The following is a 17555-nucleotide window of genomic DNA, read 5'->3' on the forward strand; positions in this document are numbered from 1 at the left end:
CCACAATAGTGCCTTATATCTCTGAAGACCATTTTGTGGAACACCATTTACACTTATTTCCATTGTTTTCGTAGGGTTAAGGATTTCACTAAACTGAAGATGTTTGTCTCCAAGCAATAACCGTTGCTCATTTGCTTTAAAATTTCTGCATGTAACTTACGGGCTTATTCACATATCAGGTTCATTTCATTTTATGCCTCTGAACTTGAATCTGAATGTGAAATTTTAAGAGACTCCAAGACCCAATAAAAGTCTTCAACTGGAGGGTAATAACTTACTTTTCCAGGGTCTAGTTTCACAGGTGAGGGTGATGTAACGCAACTAGCACTCTTGGAACTAATGGTCCATTTTATTTAAAGTAATTCTACCTATAATTTCAGTTTTTACAACCACTGATGTTCACTTTGTAGCTGAAGATTAAAATTTGTGGACAGTTCTAGTTCATGGAGCTGAAACTTAGGTTGAATTTAAAAAAAGTTGTTTTTTTAGGGCTTGAAAAATCTTGTCACTAATGTGAATGAGATTTTTCACTACTCAATGAAAATGGCTGCTCTGCTCATCCCAACTGTGCAATAGTTGCTTAACCCACACCAGAAGAGATAGGCAACATGTTTAGAAGAGAAATAGATCATTCAGGACTGGAGTATTGGTAAATGATGCAATTCAAAGTCAGAGCACCTTTAGAACTCTTGCTGAACTGATTATATATAACGCAACGCAGATATTTAACTTCCTTTGAAAATTGTTTGTAAGCATGAGATGCAACCAAACGAATTGAATGGCGGTTGTACTTGACACACATCACAGATGGATGTTGTTCTTTGATTCTACTCCAAACTGATTCATCAAACCTAAACATAGTATTATAAATTTCCACTTAGAATCCAATCCAGTTTTTTGAACGTATGTTTTTATTTTAAAAAAACTTTGCAAAAAAGGTGAAGGATTTCTGGTTTACTGTCGCAAAGATCAACTGTAGCTAAGGCTTCTATTTCTATTTTGAACTCCTTACTGCAGGACAAAACTGTAATAGTAAATTAATTTCTCATAGTTACAACAGTTACTACACCAATATTTAGACAAAAAGAAGTCGATCTCTAATAATCGCTCTAAATTTCATTGTAGTTTTTACTTGCCGAGCGTGATTAAGTTCTAAAACAGACTTGAGTGGCAAAAAAAGACGAAGGAGTTCCTATAAATTACGAAAGAAGGATGTTTTTGACAATCAAAGCAATAAATAAGGCTCTTAGACTTGTCTTTTTTTATCCTTGATATCGGCATGATCAATATTTCCGAAAAGCTTATCTAAGGTTTTAATTTTCTTTTACTTCATTTATACTTTGCATGTCTTCAAAATTTGGAATTAATCCAGCACAAGGACAGGCTTTGAGCATTAGCGACACAAAACTTCTTAATCGAAAGATTTGTTTTCAAGTAAATTTTCTAAGGGGGATTTTCGCAGCCAGGATCGCCTGAAGTTGCCTGTGCCTTCTTTCTTGGGAAGGGTCTTTTTTCTCCTCCCCTTCTTTTTCATCGGCCTTCGCCACTAAAATTTTCAATGACAGTTTCAGAAGATGACAACCTGTTTGGGACGACAATAGTCTCAGCAGTCAGACCTAATAAGTAAATCAAACTAATTATCTTACACCAAAGTATTTTAATGCGATGGACTTTATTCAAAAAAGACAAATCTTCAGTGTCTCTTCAACGGTCTTCACAAATATTTGCAAATGCTACAATAGTATGATTATTTAAGGCTTCACAGGTTCAAATGTTAGAAAATCTCAAGAAACACTGAAAACTGGTATACCTAGCGTTAAAAGAATAGGGCACATGTTTGACATCTATATAAGTGGCCATAATAGAATATAAATATTCTATGCTTGCTAAATATAGCAGTACATAGCTAAATATCCTAGCTAACCATGACAACTCAATTTGTCCAAACTTTTTTTTATATATAAGGTTGGCTAAAGTTAGACCTTAAAATTTTTTCATTTGAACTGGCAGACCCTTTGGAAACAAGTGGTAATTTGTTTAATTTCTATAACAGAACAGTCTTTCGATTCTGCTAGCTCTAAAATTCTTTTGGTACAAAAAAGAAGATCTAGCAAAATTAAAAATTAGTCTATAATTTTTTTACTGAAATTTTGAAAAAATCTGGAGTCTAAAGCGATTTTTTTCTAGCAAGAGGATTGAAAATCCGAAGACCATCCATTGGCTAAAACATGGACAAGTGCAGAGTTATGACATGCAGGGCTTTTTTACAGTGTACCACCATAGCACAAGTAGGGTAAACGTAGAATTCTTTGGTGAAATCTATAAAAATATACGGCTTTAGTTGCGTAATTCTCTGAATACAAATTTTGGTCCAAAGAGTTTACAAAATAAAAAAGCTGTATTTTATATCTCTATGTTAATGCCCGAAGCAGCAAGCGAGGAAATTTAAAATGATGGAGGAAAGATCTTCTGCAAAGCTTTTTGATGAGTTTTCTTATAAGGCTTTTTCACTCTGGGTGACACCGTGCCACTATTGGGTTCAAAAAGGCAACTTTTTGAAAAAAAGAACACTTTTTGGCATTTTTTTCAAAATCAATACCATAAGAATTTATTTTCAGTTTTTTCTTAACTGCAACTGCTTTTAATTTGTGCTTTATGCTTTTCAGGTTCGTTTTCATCTTAGGGATTTTTGTTTCGTATCCGCACTACTTTCTTTTTCAAAAGCACGAAAATTCGAACGCTCAAGAGAGTTTAGAAAAGTTTTTTTTTGATAAAAAACTGAAGCAAGCATATAACTGCTGGTAAGTAAAAGCTTAAGGTTTGTTATGACCTGTAGTCTACAGGAGTATGCAGAGGTGCGGCCTGGATAGTAGTTAGTAGCAAACTATCTGATCCTGATCTTATTAGCTGCTGCTAAATAATTTTTTGGACAAGGGTGAACCTCAGTTGATTTCTTCAATTATGACACTGGGCATTTGGTAAATATGCAGTTTAGGTTCACATGCATTTGAAAGGGTAGACCCTGTCCCATATGGGTACAGTCTAACCCATTAGAAAATTTTCTGGTAACTGTCAGGAACATGTAATACTGCCATAGACTGAGCACCACATCCAGTGTACCAAGTACTAACTAACGAAATGTGCTTTTTGCCTAAAGTGATGAAAGGATGCAAGAACAGCAGTGAAAAATGTTTCGCTTTACATGTTGTAACCTGTACAACTAATCTTAGTTGTACTCTAACTTTTCTTTACGTTCCTGTAACAACGTAAACGCAGCACAAATGATTCAGAATCTTCTGCAGCTCCTGAAATAAGACTGCGCTTTCGAATTTTTTGCCGAAAATGACGAAAATGAAAACTGTCGTCCAAAAAGCAGAAAGGCCGGCTCTGGTGCCAGAAAACGCCATAATAAAAACAGAGCTTTACTGAGTTTTCGAAAGAAGAATAACTAGTACAACCGAAGGTTCGAGAGAATCTGAGAAATCTTACTGAATTCTTTTTCTTCTTTGTGTATTAGGCGATTTGAGGTTTTACATGGGAGTTTACTTATTTGAAGAACCGCTTTGCTTTTACTTGAAAAAGAAGAACATAAATTTGGCCCTAGAGTTGCGAGAAAACCATTTAAAGCCTTTTTTAAATTTTTTAACCATTTAAACTTTTAAAGTATATTGGCTATTTTTCTAGGACACTAAAAGTGTCCCTTTTTCGCTGAATTTGACACTTTAGTCCTAAAAACTTTGGCAACCCTGTTCGAAGCAACTATGCTAATTTTGAATTCTGATTGGGACATGGCTTTTTGAAGAACAATTTCAGCTTAGTTTTTAAAATAGTGGAGAAAGACAGGTATGATTACTTTCATTTTTAAGAAAAGCTAAGATAATGCAAAATTGAACCAGGTTATTATGGTAAATTTTTAGTTGGCTATATAATTTGGCTGGGATAAAAGTGAAAACATCATTTGATGCCTTTTTTATGCTTTTTCAATATTCAATAATTTCTTCCTGGGCTAATGTCATCTTGAACCCTTAAAAGGGTCCTGAAGGTATTTTATTGAAATTTGAAAGAGCATAATAAAATCATCAAATGATGTTTTGGTAAAATTTGGTAAATTTGTTTTGGTAAAATGTTGTTTTGTCAAAATTTCAGTAGGTACAGACCTGTCATGTAGGCAAATTTCAGGGCCCTCTAGAGGGAGAATGAGTGCAGCTGAGTACTTTAAAATACCTTCTCAGGATATACTTTAGCCTTTAGACCCATCCCCAAAAGTTTCATTTTCCTAACCTAACCCCTTTCCATGATAGCCAAAAGTCACTAAGCTAGAATTTTACCTGTAAATATATACCCTGAATTGGAATAGCCTGTAGCCTACCCTGAATTTTTAACAGCAAAGTTTTGAATTGCAAAATTCAGTGCTATTTTTGTCAATGGTATTTAAACAGTGGTTAGACATAAGAATAGCTTAGGGATGTCTCAGACAATGTTAGGCCCTGAGCTAGGTTTCTTGGTTAGAATTCCATAACAAAACCACTGAGGAAAATGCAAGAGACTCACCAAAGAGTTCTCCTGGGTATGAGAGAGTCCGAATAGGATCTAGGGTCCTTTGTTGGAAGTCAGGAACTTCCAAAATATGTGTTTCCAAAGAAATTAAAAAATCAGTAACAAAGTGTCCAAAACATGACAGGCCTACCTACAACAAGAGTTGAACCCATGACCTTCTTCATGATAGCAGTCTTAGTTGACTTTGAATCAGATTCTAACCTGCTTGCAAGTATCTTACTTGTCAAATTCTAAGATGGATAGATTTCCCAGATAGAGTCATTAAGTTCCTGTTCAGTTATCTTCAACTACCATGGGGGTCCATATTCAGGCCCCTCTCTTCTTATTAGTTTTAAGTGAGCTTCAGTTCAGCAGTGATTCAACAACCAAGCTTGAATCTGCAGATGACTTAGTTCTTTGGTTAACTGGTAGAGATGTAAATATTATGGTCAATAATATTAATCTACCATTAGAGGAGTTAGCAGCCTTTTCTGCTGCATTTTCTCTACCTATCTCCAAGTCTAACATAAATACCATTGTATTCAACAACAAAATGTCCATCATACCACTAAAATTATTCTTCAACAATTTGGAAATAAATTCTACTGTAGTACCTAGATTTCTAGGAGTATACCTGGATCCAAGACTGGCTTGGCAAAATCAAATTAATTATGTAAAGTATATGAGGTTACTCATCCTTAAGAACCTGGTGAGGTCAAAGTGGGCTAATTCCCAAGATATACTCTTTGATTTCTATGGCACTTGGTATTAACCAAGTGACATATAGCAGTCACCAATTCTGGCGGTCTGTTGGTCCTGGTTTTGCTACTTTAGGCACTTCCAGGTAAGCTAGGACAATGAAATTTGGCAAGCATGTCAGGGACCAGACCAGATTAAATTAGAAATAGTCGTTTTCCCGATTTGACCATCTGGGAGGAGGGGGAGTAGGGGCTGGTTAATTTGGAAAAAAATAGAAAAAATGAAGTATTTTTAACTTATGAGCGGGTGATTGGATCTTAATGAAATTTGATGTTTGGAATGATATTGTGTTTCAGAGCTCTTATTTTAAATCCCAACTGGGTCTGATGACATTGGGGGGAGTTGGAGGGTGGAACCTAAAATCTTGGAAAACACTTAGAGTGGCGAGATCGGGATGAAACTTGATGGGAACAATAAGCGCAAGTCCCAGATACATGATTGACATAATCGGAACTGATTTGCTCTCTTTGGGGTAGTTCGGGGGGGGGTTAATTCTGAAAAATTAGAAAAAATGAGGTATTTTTAACTTACAAACGGGTGATTGGATCTCCATGAAATTTGATTTTTAGAAGGATATCATGTCTCAAAGCTCTTATTTTAAATCCTGACTGGATCTGGTGACATTGGGGGAAGTTTGGGGTGGGGAAACCTAAAATGATGAGAAACGCTTAGATTGGAGGGATTGGGATGAAACTTGGTTGGAAAAATAAGCAGAAGTCTTGCATACATGATTTACATAATTGGAACGGATCCGCTCAATTGCATGGGGGGGGTAATTCTGAAAAATAAGAAAAATGACGTATTTTTAACTTACGAAGGAGTGATCAGATCTTCATGAAACTTCATATTTAGAAGGACCTCGTAACTCCGATATCTTATTTTAAATCTCAACCGGATCAAGCATAATTGGGGGGGGGGGCAGTTGGGGGGACCAGAAATCTTAAAAAATACTTAAAACAGTGAGATCAGGATGAAACTGGATGAGAAGAATAGAAACCTGTCTAAGATACGTGACTGACATAAATGGACCGGATCTGCTCCCTTTGGTGGAATTGGGGGGGGGGGGGTAATTTTGAAAATTGAGGTATTTGTAACTTACAAAAGGGTGACCAGATCTTAATGAAATTTGATATTTAGAAGGATCTTGTGCTTTAAAGTTCTAATTTCAAATTCCGACCAGATCCTGTGACATTTGGGGGAGTTGGAGGGGGAACTGGAATTCTTGGAAAACATGAAAATTGGAGTATTTATATCTTACGAATAGATGATCGGATCATAATGAAATTTGATTTTTAGAAGGAATTCATGTCTCAGAGCTCTTATTTCAAATCCCGACCAGATCTTTTTACATTGTAGGGATTTGGAGGGGGAAATCTTGGAAAAACACTTGGAGTGTAGGAATTGGGATGAAGCTTGGTGGATAGAATAAACAAATGTCCTTGATACGTGATTGACAGAATCGTACTGGATTTGCTCTCTTTGGGGGAGTTGGGGGGAGGGGTTCAGTGATTTGTCGAGTTTGGTGCTTCTGGATGTGCTAGGGCGATGAAAATTGGTAGGCATGTCAGGGAGCTGCACAATTTGACTTGATAAAGTCGTTTTCCCAGATTCGACCATCTTGGGGGCAAAAGGGAGAGGAAAAATTAGGTATTTATAACTTACGAGTGGGTGATCGGGTCTTAATGAATTTTGATATTTAGAAGGACTTTGTGACTCAGAGCTCTTATTTTAAATCTTGACCGGCATTAAGCCTCTTATTTTCCTTTTTAAATCAATCTATTGATTCATAGAATTTAGTTAGAGCTCATACCATATGATCTCTTGGCTCTTAGCTCTTCTTGCCTTGTCACAAGTGCCATATGAGCTCTTAGCTCTTGTTATAAGATATTTATTTGTTGAAAGATTGAGTATACCATTGAATGATGTGGAGAATATAGTAAAACTAATCTTGCCAAATTAGAAACAATCCAGAATATGGATAGCTAAATTGCTCTAGGACTTCATGCTCAGTGCCCCTGTATCAAAATAAAACACTTAACCAGTCTTCTCTCTATTATAGAAAGACAGAATATGCTGATTACCAAATAGTACAGCAAGATACAAGTTATAGGTTGTAATCATGATATTTTAAAGCTCACTTTGCCAAAGATGGTATCTCACTTAGTTTGACACCTATAGGGTCATGGAAAATATTTAACAAGCTTGTCCCATCTTGGAAACTTGACTCACTTTGTTTCAGTTGTTATCTTGTCCCCCCAGGATTGCAAATGGCATCTCCAAGGGTTTTACTGGAATTAATTCCCTTGCAAAAGACAAATTACCTGCCAATCCAAATTCAGGCACTTTTTCAGGAGAAATGATCACTTTGTATCCCAATTCTCTCCAAATTTGCACTGATGGCTTGGTTAAAGGCAGCAAATTAGACTCTGGGTATGTTATACCAAGTCATAGACTGAATATAAAAACCAGACTTCCTGATAGTACTTCCATCCTCATGGAAGAGCTATTGGCAATTAAAAGAGGCTTTTAAGGCTGTCAATATTAATCCACCAGCTTCCAAAAGAGTAGTATTGCTCTCAGACTCTAAAGTTGCCCTTCAGCTCATTGATAACACCCATTGGAGTCTCATGGATACAGACCTGAAGAAAATCAGAGATCAATTAATAAGTTTCCAAAATAGCATTATCAAAGTCAAGTTCTGGCATATCCCCAGCCACCAAGTCAATGAGCTGAAGGTGCCCTTCAGCTCATTGATAATACCCATTGGAGTGCCATGGATACAGACCTGAACAAAACCAGAGATCAATTAATCAGTTTAGTATTATCAAAGTCAAGTTCCAGCATATCCCCAGCCCCCCAAGGTAGCAGACCAGCTAGCTAGCAGCTTCTTGTATAATCCAATTAGGCCTAATTTGGAGGCCCAGATATTCAGAGACATACTCAGAAGAAGAGTTCCTTTAAATCAAAATGCCCATTCCATCCTATTTTCATCAAGGGCAGATAACAGTCTTTATTCTGTAATCAAAAGCAACTCTTTGATCCTGAGAAAAGAGGAGTTTATTTGGTATAAACAAGCTAATCCATATTGCAGACTTTGCAACTCTATTTCAGAGTGCATTAACCACCTGCTTTTTGAATGTTATCCAGCCAGAAGTAATCAACATTAGGAGAATCTTCAGTAAGGCAAACCTCCAGCCAGACATCAACATGTTTTTGCTCTCAAGTCTACCTGCTAACACTGAAAGACATTTATATAAAAGTGTGTTGATTTCCTAAGACATAATAATATCTGAAAGTAGACCACACACATGGTAGAAGTCCAGAAGGCTTGTCATTCCAAGAAGAAGAAGGAAAAACAAAATCATTTCCAAACCTGTTACTGCCATTCTCTTCACACTTCTATGCAGCAAAAATTACAAGCTGTTGTAAAATATGTGAGATAAAAGTAAAATATGTAAATTACATAACATAGGTGAATTACCAATTTTATGGGGGTTGTAAAATTATGATAAAATGCCCAAATTTACCAGTTTCAACACTAGGAGGAACATTTAAAAATTGCAAGGGGTAGGGGACTGGTTGTCCTCCAATTTCTCTTAAACACTCTCCTCAATATACCCTGAAAATTTCAACTGAATACCCTAAGCAATTCCTTAGATATTACTGATATGCCCTTTTGACTACTAACATGCACACAGTATGTTTTATTTATGTCCTGGAACCCCTGAGCACCTACTGAACTGATTAAACAAACACAACTTAGAAACAATAGGGAGATGTTTCTAAGACAGTGGAATTCAATTCAGGGGATATTTCAGCCCTATGTCCAAGGGCTGTTTTCAGCACAACACCTGAATATATATATATATATATATATATATATATATATATATATATATATATATATATATATATATATATATATATATATATATATATATATATATATATATGTATATATATATATATATATATATATAAACTTATTAAAATGTGAAAATCAAGACTAAATTGGTTTAAAAAAAAAACTGTTTAAAACAGCCATAGCATCCTTACTTCAACAAAGTTCAACCAGGACTGATAAATAAAATGAGTTTGAATCATAGTGTGGGTGCTATTGACTGAACTGGTTATGTATAATGCAACATATATACTCCCTTGATTCAAAAAATGGCTGGCAGCTCTAACTGCTTTTTAACACCCCCCTAAACATATCCAGAAAATTGTAACTTAATACCCTCAGCCATCTTTTAGATATTAGATATCCTCATAAATTGGATACACATAGTGTGGTATGATTTAGCTAAGTATACCTCTCAACATTCTCTAAAAAAAAACCTTAGCAGTTTTGGATAGACCCAAAATCAAAATTTTCCCTTTTCCTAATTATAAATACTGTATGTAAACAATGACTAAATTGCATATTTTAGATCCTTGCCATGGCATTGTGGGGGGCATGGCATCCCTAGAGGCATAGCTATTAGACTTTTGGACTAGTTTGAACAAAGTGACAATTTCAAAGTTTTGATCTGTTCTGATTGGAAAGGGCACCAAAAAAAGCAAGGAGGTGAGGGGACTGGTTGCTCTCCCACAATATCATTCCAAAGTACCTTAAGTTTAACTTAATATTTTTAGCCATTCCTAATATACTGTTAATATTCTCTTTTGACAACCAGCAAGCACATGGTGGGTTTTGATTGTGTTTGGAATCCCTCTCAACATTTCCTTAAAGTTTCACTTTTGTATCCTAAGCCTTTTTGAAGGCCTAGGATAAAAATACTCTTTCTCAACAGAAGGGGTACTTAAAGGATAAGGAGGAGAGGCATTGGCCATCAACATCTATTCAAACATGCCTTAAAAGTTTTAACCTAATTACCTCAGCTGATCCTTAAATACTGATATTTCCATTTGACAACCAGCAAGTCATTAACAGGTTTTGATTGTGCTTTGCATCCCTCTCAAATGTTGTTGGTGGTAGTGTCATCTTCATAGAAAACTGGTTCTATAGTGTATCAATGATTGAACAACATGAGCAGGAGGTCTTTTTTCATGCAAGTCAAACAGTTCATGGTAATGAACTGTAGTAAGGAGCGACCCGGCTCAATAGTAACCAAAACTCTAAAAAATTGAATTTTGATATCAATAGCTACATCAAAAGAATCGCATTTTAATGCTGATTTTAAATATATAAGTTTCATCAAGTTTAGTCTTACCCATCAAAAGTTACGAGCCTGAGGAAATTTGCCTTATTTAAGAAAATAGGGAGAAACACCCCCTAAAAGTCGTAGGATCTCAACGAAAATGACACCATCAGATTCAGCGTATCAGAGAACCCTACTATAGAAGTTTCAAGCTCCTATCTACAAAAATGTGGAATTTTGTATTTTTTGCCAGAAGACAAATCACGGTTGCGTGTTTATTTATTTTTTTTTTTTTTTCCCAGGGGTCATCGTATCGACCAAGTGGTCCTAGAATGTCGCAAGAGGGCTCATTCTAACGGAAATGAAAAGTTCTAGTGCCCTTTTTAAGTGACCAAAAAATTGGAGGGCATCTAGGCCCCCTCCCACGCTCATTTTTTCCCAAAGTCAACGGATAAAAATTTTGAGATAGCCATTTTGTTCAGCGTAGTCGAAAACCTTAATAACTATGTCTTTGGGGATGACTTACTCCCCCACAATCCCTGGGGGAGGGGCTGCAAGTTACAAACTTTGACCAGTGTTTCAAACAGTTTGTGGTAACGAACTGTAGTAAGGAGCGATCCGGCTCAATAGTAACCAAAACTCTAAAAAATTGAATTTTGATATCAATAGCTACATCAAAAGAATCGCATTTTAATTCTGATTTTAAATATATAAGTTTCATCAAGTTTAGTCTTACCCATCAAAAGTTACGAGCCTGAGAAAATTTGCCTTATTTAGGAAAATAGGGGGAAATACCCCCTAAAAGTCTTAGTATCTTAACGAAAATGACACCATCAGATTCAGCGTATCAGAGAACCATACTGTAGAAGTTTCAAGCTCCTATCTACAAAAATGTGGAATTTTGTATTTTTTGCCAGAAGACAAATCACGGATGCGTGTTTATTTGTTTGTTTTTTTTTTTTTTTTTTTTTTTTTCTTTTCCCCAGAGGTCATCGTATCGACCAAGTGGTCCTAGAATGTCGCAAGAGGTCTCATTCTAACGGAAATGAAAAGTTCTAGTGCCCTTTTTAAGTGACCAAAAAAATTGGAGGGCATCTAGGCCCCCTCCCGCGCTCATTTTTTTCCCAAAGTCAACGGATCAAAATTTTGAGATAGCCATTTTGTTCAGCATAGTCGAAAACCATAATGACTATGTCTTTGGGGATGACTTACTCCCCCACAGTCCCTGGGGGAGGGGCTGCAAGTTACAAACTTCGACCAGTGTTTACATATAATAATGGTTATTGGGAAGTGTACAGACGTTTTCAGGGGGATTTTTTTGGTTTTAGGGGTAGGGTTGAGGGGGGGGGGGCTATGTGGGAGGATCTTTCCTTGGAGAAATATGTCATGGGGGAAGAAAAATTCAATGAAAAGGGCGCAGGGCGCAGGACGAATCTGGTCACGTTAGAAATTACGTCAAATTCAGAGCTTAATATACAATGCTGGGTGTTCGGAGCCTCTCTATTATGGAGTATAATTTGAAAATAACACAACTATACGAGCGATAAAATATATATACCACAACCATAACTCAACTAACGAAAGAACTGCTAAGAGATAACACAACTATAAAGCGAAAACAGGTGAAAACTAACGGGAAAATAAACGAACTAAGAGGTGGAAGGGGCCCAGAGAAAAAATATAATCCTTTTCCAATTTTGAGCCTAACTTCCGCAAAGGAGTAATAATGTCAGAAGCCCCGAAATACCGAATTATTTTCTTTCAAACAGTTCGTGGTAACGAACTGTAGTAAGGAGCGACCCGGCTCAATAGTAAACGAAACTCTAAAAAACGGAATTTTGATGCTAAAATATACATCAAAAGAATCAGATTTTCATGCTGATTATAAATATATAAATTTCATCAAATTTAGTCTTTGTCATCAAAAGTTACGAGCCTGAAAAATATAAGTTCCTTATTTTAGAAAATAGGGGAAAATACCCCCTAAAAGTCACGAAATTCACACCATCGCATTCGGCGTATCAGAGAACCCTAGAGCAAAATTTTCAAGCTCCTATCTACAAAAATGTGGAATTTCGTATTTTTTGCCAGAAGACAAATCACGGTTGCGTGTTTATTTTTTTTTTTCCCCAGGGGTCATCGTATCGACCAAGCGGTCCTAGAATATCGCAAGCGGGCTCATTCTAACGGAAATGAAAAGTTCTAGTTCCCTTTTTAAGGGAGGATCTTTCCTTGGAGAAATATGTCATGAGGGAACAGAAATTCAATGAAAAGGGCGCAGAATTTTCTAAAATTACTATAAAAAAAAACAATGAAAAAATAAACATGGAAAAGTTTTGTCAATTGAAAGTAAAGAGTAGCATTGAAACTTAAAACGAACAGAGATTATTACGCATATGAGGGGTTCTAAAAATACTTTAGCATAAAGAGTGAGGTATTTAGGAGGAGATAAATACTTCACTCTTTATGCTATAGTATTTTTAGTAATTTCAACTATTTATTCTACGGCCTTTCTGATTCAGGGGTCATTCTTAAAGAATTGGGACAAAACTTACGATTTAGTGTAAAGAACGAGGTATTAACGAGGGTACAAACCCCCTCATATACATAATAAAAATTAAAGAATATAAAAGTTTGTTACGTAAGTTAATTCTTAAGTTACGTATATTTTTTACTAATAAAAAAATTCGTTAAAAATTAAAATTTATAGTTGCCTTTTTATGTAACCGAAAAAAATTGCATGGCAACTAGGCCTCCTTCCCCATCCCTTATTTCTCAAAATCGTCTGATCAAAACTAAGAGAAAGCCATTTAGCCAAAAAAGGAATTAATATGCAAATTTCATTTTAATAATTTATGTGTGGAGAGCCAAAATCAAACATGCATTAATTCAAAAACGTTCAGAAATTACATAAAAAAAACTAGTTTTTTTAATTGAAAGTAAGGAGCGACATTAAAACTAAAAACGAGCAGAAATTACTCCGTATATGAAATGGGTTGTCCCCTCCGCAATCCCTCGCTCTTTACGCTAAAGTTTGACTCTTTGTCACAATTCTGCTTTTTAAAACAATTAAAAGCTGTAGCGTAAAGAGCGAGGGATTGCGGAGGGGACAACCCATTTCATATACGGAGTAATTTCTGCTCGTTTTAAGTTTTAATGTCGCTCCTTACTTTCAATTAAAAAAACTAGTTTTTTTTATGTAATACATATAGTAATGGTTATTGGGAAGTGTACAGACGTTTTCAGGGGGATTTTATTTTGTTTGGGGGTGGGGCTGAGGAGAGGGGGCTATGTTGGAGGATCTTTCCTTGGAGGAATCTGTCATGGGGGAAGAAAAATTCAATGAAAAGGGCGCAGGATTCTCTAGCATTACTATAAGAAAACAATGAAAAATAAACATGAAAACGTTTTTTCAAATGAAAGGAAGAAGTAGCATTGAAACTTAAAACGAACAGAGATAATTACGCATATGAGGGGTTCTAAAAATACTTTAGCATAAAGAGCGAGGTATTTAGGAGGAGATAAATACCTTGCTCTTTATGCTAAAGTATTTTTAGTAATTTCAACTATTTATTCTACGGCCTTTCTGATTCTGGGTTCATTCTTAAAGAATTGGGACAAAACTTACGATTTAGTGTAAAGAGCGAGGTATTAACGAGGGTACAAACCCCCTCGTATACATAATAAAAATATAAGGTTATGAAAGTTTGTTACGTAAGTTAATTCTTAAGTTACGTATATTTTTTACTAATAAAAACGTTCGTTAAAAATTAAAAGTTCTAGTTGCCTTTTTAGGTAACCGAAAAATTGGAGGGCAACTAGGCCTCCTTCTCCACCCCTTATTTCTCAAAATCGTCTGATCAAAACTAAGAGAAAGCCATTTAGCCAAAATAAGAATTAATATACAAATTTCATTTTAATAATTTATGTGCGGAGAGCCAAAACCAAACATGCATTAATTCAAAAACGTTCAGAAATTAAATAAAAAAACTAGGTTTTTTAGCTGAAAGTAAGGAGCGACATTAAAACTTAAAACGAACAGAAATTACTCCGTATATGAAATGAGTTGTCCCCTCCGCAATCCCTCGCTCTTTACGCTGAAGTTTGACTCTTTGCCACAATTCTACTTTTTAAAACAATTAAAAGCTTTAGCGTAAAGAGCGAGGGATTGCGGAGGGGACAACCCATTTCATATACGGAGTAATTTCTGTTCGTTTTAAGTTTTAATGTCGCTCCTTACTTTCAGCTAAAAAAATTAGTTTTTTTTTATTTAATACCATACTAAGATCCAGAAGATTCAACCATGAAGATCCAGGATTGAACATACACACTTTTCCCAATAAACAAGAGCTAAGAGCTCATATTGCACTTGTGACAAGGTTGGGAGAGCCAAGAACTCATATGGTATGAGCTCTAGCAAAATTATAAGAATCAATAGATTACTTTAAAAGGAAAATCACAGGCTTAATGCTGGTCAGAACTTAAAATAGGAGCTCTGAGTCACAAGGTCCTTCTAAATATCAAAATTCATTAAGATCCAATCACTCATTCATAAGATACCTCGATTTTCACATTTTCCAAGAATTCCGATTTCCCCCTCCAACTCCCATCAATGTCACCTGATCTGGTCAGGATTTAAAACGAGAGTTCTAAAGCACAAGATCCTTCTAGATATCAAATTTCATTAAGATCTGATCACCTGTTTGTAAGTTACAAATACCTCATTTTTTCTAATTTTTCAGAATTACCCCCCCCTCCCAACTCCACCAAAGAGAATGGATCCATTCCAGTTATGTTAGTCACCTATCTTGGACTTGTGCTTATTCTTTCCACCAAGTTTCACCCTGATCCCTCCACTCTAAGCACTTTCCAAGATTTTAGGCCCCCCTCAATTCCCCCCAATGCCACCAGGTCCAGTCGGGATTTGAAATAAGAGCTCTGAGACACAATATCCTTTCAAACTTCAAATTTTATTAAGATCCAATCACTCCTTTGTAAGTTAAAAATACCTCATTTTTTCTAACTTTTCAGAATTAACCCTCCCCCCCAACTCCCCCAAACAGAGCAGATCCGTTCCAGTTATGTCAATCATGTATCTAGGACTTCTGCTTATTTTTCCCACCAAGTTTCATCCCAATCTCTCCACTCTAAGCACTTTCCAAGATTTTAGGTTTCCCCCCTCCAACTCCCCTCAATGTCACCGGATCTGGTCAGGGTTTAAAATAAGAGCTCTGAGACACAATATCCTTCCAAAAATCACATTTCATTAAGATCCCATTAACTGTTTGCAAGTTAAAAATACTTCATTTTTAATATTTTTCTGAATTAATCATCCCCCCACTCCCCCAGATGGTCAAATCGGGAAAACTACTATTTCTAATTTAATCTGTTCCGGTCCCTGATACGCATGCCAAATTTCATCGTCCTAGCTTACCTGGAAGTGCCTAAAGTAGCAAAACCAGGACAGACTGACAGTATTTGCGATTGCTATATGTCACTTGGTTAATACCAAGTGCCATAAAAATAGTATACCTTATGGTTACAATTAGCAACTTGCATGACTTCCACCCTTTGTACCAGGGGCTGTGGGAGGTTTCGTAAACCCAAAGGCACAGTTAAGTTACCTTGGGGTATTTGAACAAAGTGGCTATCTGAGAATCTGATCAACTTAAAAGTGAGATATAGCTAAGGAGTGATATAGGCTATGCTATAGTTTGAATCAGAATTACATCCTGAATCCAGCTATAATGGGCTATTCATTTGTGTCAAGACTGAACTTCACCTCTTCCCCCCTAATGGGAAAATATACACCCTGATTATTATATATGTACTAAATTCTCATTATGTCATTTTTTTTCTTCAAACTGAGGCAAAATTCTAGTCAAGCTACTTTTTTCTAACTTGGAAAGTGGCTATGTTAAGAGAATAAAACTTTCAGTAATGAATCCAAGGCCAAAAACATAAACTGTGGAGATATTGCCAGGCTAAAATGTTAACCCTTTTCTGATTTCTATGTATTAAATATTTTTCTACTTGACAGGTCTATAACCTTCTTATTGGAATATTGTCAAAACAACACTTTAACTTAATTTTCAGTTTCTTTTTTCCTGGTTTTAGTTTTGTAAATGAAATTCCTGCTATTTGAGTAGAATTTTAAGCCATATCAAAGTTTTTTTTTTAATTTAGAAAATGTGTTTCTATATCTTTGAAACTTCATAAATTGGGATTGAACAAAGTTCTGAAGCTGAAAATACTTTTCTTGTACTTTCTTTAAGCAGAAGATCTATTTTGCAAGGTTTCACTTTTATAAAATAAAGGTTTTTTAAGGTCAGTGCTCTCTAGAGGGAGAAGGAGTAGAAGTAGGTACTTTAAAATACCTTCCTGGGACATAGTTTAGTTTATGGATCTATCCCTTAAAGTCCTATTGGTAAATATTGTGCAGTTCATATTATTGACAGATAAATAAAGTGAATGCACCACTCAATACCTTTTTTTTAATCCTGTTTCTGATTATAAATATTACTTTTTTTTGCAAATGAACTTTTCCCCCACCCCTATATATACCAATTCAGTGTATATATTTGCACATTAGGAAGGTTGGGGGTAAAGTTTGAACTTACCTCCATGGTCAAAATTGCACCCTGAATCCAAATTTAACATTCATTTGCATCAAAAATGAACTATAATTTAGCTAATAATGAACTATGGTAGAAAGGGGATTTCCCAAGGGTTTGGAAACAAGCTACCATTAAGCTAATTAGGAAAAAAGGTTAACCTCAAGAAAAACCCTTGAGCCCTTAAAGGGACCCTGAAAGCATTTTATATGAATTATGAAAGAGAATAAAAAAATCATCTAATGGTGTTTTCACTTTCATCCTAGCTAAATTATATGGCTCACTGCAAATTTACTATGAACTTTACCACCCACCCCCTGACTTGCAAATATATGCCCTGAATTGTTGACAGCAAAGTTTTGAATTGCAAAATTCAGTGCTATTTTTGTCAACAGCATTTGAAGAATACGCAGTTAATTGAAGCAGTAGGAAAATGGTTTATATTGGAGTTGCCCAATAAATGAGGTTTGAATTGTTATAAAAAAGTATTTTGGAATACTTATTA

General features: G+C 35.6%; 1 protein-coding gene across 1 annotated transcript in view; it reads left to right on the forward strand.

Moving 5' to 3' along the window:
- The first annotated feature begins 3735 nt into the window (after positions 1 to 3735).
- The window catches only part of LOC136026027 (KRR1 small subunit processome component homolog), a 29556-nt gene continuing 15736 nt past the window's right edge, over positions 3736 to 17555 (forward strand). The window contains exon 1 of the mRNA XM_065702184.1: positions 3736 to 3843. The gene's annotated coding sequence lies outside the window, so the exon portion shown is untranslated. The remainder of the gene's footprint in view (positions 3844 to 17555) is intronic.

The sequence above is a fragment of the Artemia franciscana genome, chromosome 4 (genome assembly GCF_032884065.1).
Source record: "Artemia franciscana chromosome 4, ASM3288406v1, whole genome shotgun sequence".
NCBI lineage: Eukaryota > Metazoa > Arthropoda > Branchiopoda > Anostraca > Artemiidae > Artemia > Artemia franciscana.